The 4,224-nt window shown below is 42.3% G+C and overlaps 1 long non-coding RNA gene across 1 annotated transcript; it reads left to right on the top strand.

The window, feature by feature from the left end:
- Positions 1 to 658: 658 nt before the first annotated feature.
- On the top strand, positions 659 to 3,246 carry LOC113996236. Its single transcript, XR_003543673.2, has 4 exons — positions 659 to 686; positions 1,370 to 1,544; positions 2,728 to 2,796; positions 3,018 to 3,246. It is a non-coding gene; the product is annotated as an uncharacterized LOC113996236 (long non-coding RNA).
- The last annotated feature ends 978 nt before the right edge of the window (positions 3,247 to 4,224 follow it).

The following is a 4,224-nucleotide window of genomic DNA, read 5'->3' as shown; positions in this document are numbered from 1 at the left end:
GGTAGGCAGGAGTCCAATGGCCCCAGTGCCAGCCATGGTGTGTCACAGGCCCAGGGCAGGGACTGTCCCTGTGCTGGCACTGCTGGGGCACCTCCAGTGCTGGGGGCAGTTCTGGGACCCTCAGACCAGAGAGACATTGAGGGGATGGAGCATGGCCAGGGAAAGGAACAGAGCTGGGGAAGGGTCTGGAGCACCAGGAGCAGCTGAGGGAGCTGGGGGGACTCAGCCTGGAGAAAAGGAGGCTCAGGGGGGACCTTCTCACTCTCTGCAACTCCCTGACAGGAGGGGGGAGCTGGAGGGGTTCGGGCTCTGCTCCCAGGGAACAAGGGACAGGACAAGGGGAAATGACCGTAAGTTGCACTACAGGGGGGTTAAACTGGATATTGGGAAAGCTTTTTGCCCAAAGTGCTGTCCAGCCCTGGCACAGCTGCCCAGGGCAGTGGTGGAGTCCCCATCCCTGGAGGGACTTAAAAGCCGTGTGGATGCGGCACCTGGGGACATGGGTTAGTGGTTGCCTTGCCAGTGTTGGGGGAATGGTTGGACTTGATGGTCTTAGAGGACTTTTCCAGTCTAAACAATTCCATGATTCTATGACACAACTACAGACTTCTTCAAGGTGCTTATGACTAAACATCTGCACAAGCCTTGACAATGTCTGGGGCTTAAGATGATTTCAGAGCTCACAGGTTCGTTCTGCTGATAAAATGACATTCGGAAAGCTGAAATGCAGTGTGGTTGGTAGCAGGGAGCTGTGCATTGTCACCTGCTCACATGGGCCTTGGGGCACATGCATTTGGTTTTGCACATCTGAACTATTTCAATGCAATCAACCTTTTACATGCAAAATAGTGATGGCACAATTTTAATAGTTATTTCGAGAACATAGCCTAAAATGCTGTATGGTTTTTAGAAAAACTCTATTTTAAAATCAAGCAACAGGAAGGATTTTGTCTTTTTTACAGTCTCACCGTACTAAGAAGCTTAAACATATATAACACCTTCCCAATTTAAAAATAAAACATAGCACTTTTTATTAGGTTGAATTTAACCTAAGACCTCAGGTGTGATCATCCCAAACTCAAAGAAAGTACAAGAACTTGAATGTAAAGTCAAAGCTAGATTTGCGTCTTGTTTTAATATTGAGTAATGTTTAAATATTGGACACCCAAGCTTCAGTTAGGCTTAAACCATGAAGAGGCTCTGCATGTACAAAGCTCCTGCAGATTTAGGTCTCAAGGAGAGAAGGACAAGGAGCACTAAAAAGCAGAGAGAAAACAGCCTTTTATTCCTTTTTATTTTTATTATAATTATTATTTTCTGCAATTTTGAAACAGAACAATTTCATTTTTTTTCTTTTTAAATCTACCAGACATTTCCATACAGATTGAGATCAGGAATGCCAAATCTGAGTGTGGAGAGAATTGCTCTTGCCAAGTTACACAACATGGAAAATAAACCCTTGTAACAGAAGCACTCCTAGGAGCTGCTGCATGGCTAGGGGTGCTGTAGCAGCATCCTGCAGGCAGGGTCCTGCTTTTCCCAAGGTAAATTCCCAATTTTCAGCTGTTACCTTCTTGTACACAGTGTTTACCTTGATAAGGTTATGTATAGTGATGGTGCTGTTAGATCTAACACTGAGCTCACTCTCTATGTTCAGGATAAATCATTGGAATAAAGTATTTCCACCTTTTGCTATTCACTGTCTCTCACAAAGCTCCCTCAAGCGTGGATTTAGGGGCCACCTGTGCCCACAAACTCAGCAAAGCAAAGGGAGTGTACAGTGGAGGGAAATGAGAGCTCACTCTCACAGCAATTCCCATAAATTCCATCAACAGATGGACCTGCCTGTTCATTCCTTCAAGTGTCTCTCTGCAAACTATGAAACTCTGGCACTGCCAATGCCAATTTTAGTGCCACCTACATGGTTGCCAAGTGAAGCAGGTTGTGAAGTGCTGCGAAGCATCATTCAAAACATTCTGATTGAGAAATTCAAAATGTGGACGTCCAAAGACATCATTCATATTTTTCCAAATATTTTCTTCTTCTTGATCACTTGTCTACACCTAAAGCTTACAAACACAAGCAAAACTGTTTTAGTTCTTTCATGTTTCCGTGCTTTCAATGCTGAAACAAGGTAGGTTTAGATTAGATGTGAGGAAGAAATTCTTCCCTGTGAGGGTGGTAAGGCCCTGGCACGAGTAGCCCAGAGAGGCTGTGGCTGCCCCACCCCTGGAAGTGTTCAAGGCCAGGCTGGGTGGGGCTTGGAGCAACCTGGGCTAGTGGAAGGTGCCCCTGCCTTTGCACAGCCCTGCAGACTTTGTGGGACAGCATTAGTGGTGCCTCCTCACAAAGCCCTCACTGCACCGAATGTCTTGCAGAATCTTTTGTCATATCAATGTTGGGAGTTGTATTTCTGGCCCTGAAGTTTGCTCTCAAGCTTATTGATCATGCAGTCTTGTTCTGTGACCTGGAACATGTCTGTCAACAGCTGTTACTCAGTCTTACAAATGTCCAAAGTCGCAAAGTTACTGTCATGAGCTTAGGGACAAGTCAGGTTTTATGGCTACTCCAGAGCACTAAAGAGTATTGTATTTGTCTGTTTTACGATCATCACTTATTTACTTTTGTGATGGTAGATAATCTAAATAAAGCAACTACAGATTGCTTAGCAGGCTCATGATATCTCACTGTCAAAATACAGGTGCTTTTTCTCATTTTTTTTCTCAGATATGTAAAAGCTTGTTAACACAAGAATGCAAGGACAAATCTTCAGCAAGGAAGGAATAATTGAAGATGGTAATTTAAATTATGCTTTTGTGTTGCAGAGTTAATTTTTTAACCTAGTTTTTAAGTAGCTTCTAATTACATATGTCTTATTTTAAGTGTCTCTCAATCCAGAATGAGTTTGAAATATTGACCCTGCATATAGAAATCCAAAACCCCACCTAAAATTTGTCCTTATATAGGCTGAGGTAGTATTTTTTAAAGAAAATCAAATGCTTATTTGCCCTCTCTAGCTAAATCTTCAGCAGATGATCATCACATTCCAAAAGTGAGTTGTTCTTAAACACAAATGGCCACAAGGATGGATGTCAGGAGGAGCAAATTCCAGTGCTTCCATGAGCATTCCTGCTTCTTAGTGTTTCAAGACCAAACAAGGCTTAGGTGAAGGTACCTCCCTGCCTCTCCAGCCTCTTCACAGCTTTGAAACAATAACAAAAGAAAAAGATTATGTCTGGCTCAAAATCCTCTGCTATCACAGGTCAGTGGGTTTCATGTCTCTTGGCATGACAGGTCTGTACAGTCCCTCTTTTTTGTCTTCCATATAGTGAGAATAATGAATCAACATTAATTTCTATCATTAAATGGGTTATGAAGATTTTTTCCATAATTTCAGAGAAGACAATTTTCCAGAAAGCATTTATTTGATAAATAAAGTTTTAGGTTCAACCCTACGATTAATAATCATCAGCAATAGCAGTAAATATTTTCCATATAGCAATAAGATCCTTGTTGGCTTGACAAAAAATGCTTACGCTCACCATGGCTCACCTATGGGCCATGAATTTGTTGAGAATAATGTTGGGAGAGTTTCACAGACCTGATACATGAGGCTGTGGAAGTCGTGTTCACCACACCAAGGTCCAAAAAAATTCATATGTTTTTCCTTTTTCTTTTATATTATCTCCAAATCAGATTTAAAAAAAAAAGGCATATCCAAAGTCCTGATTTTTGCAACTTCCCACAGTCCATCTCAGTCTAAATTTCCTGGTGTCTCCATCCAACTGTGCAGGCAGACCAGGAGTCCGGGAGGTGTTTGGGGAACATCAGGATTGGGGGAAAAACAAAAGGACAATGCAGCGAACACAAGCTTTAATTGGAATACAGGAAGCCACTAATGGCACTGTAACAGCATCCAAAGGTGTCCAAGGGTGCTGTGCACACTGGGACATCGGGGACAATCAGCCTTTCACTCTTCATTTGGTCTTTCTTGCATATTCCACCCAAATCCCTGCTCCATAGCCATTTGTTCATCCCTGCAATGGAGCCTCTGACCTGCTGATTTGTTTATTTTTGTTGTTGATTTGCCCATCTGCTGATGTTGGTTTTGTCATTTGTTTACTTCAAGTTAATGTTTCTTTGATTTTATTGCGGAGCACTATGAGGTCCTAAATGATATGGGCATGTATAAAAATAAATGATGGTTATTTATCATTATCGTTA

This window comes from Pipra filicauda, unplaced genomic scaffold (genome assembly GCF_003945595.2).
Source record: "Pipra filicauda isolate LSUMZ 115617 unplaced genomic scaffold, ASM394559v2 scaffold150_size2825430_pilon, whole genome shotgun sequence".
Classification (NCBI taxonomy): domain Eukaryota; kingdom Metazoa; phylum Chordata; class Aves; order Passeriformes; family Pipridae; genus Pipra; species Pipra filicauda.
The sequence above is the reverse complement of the archived record's forward strand: the minus strand, read 5'-3'. Positions and strand labels throughout refer to the sequence as shown.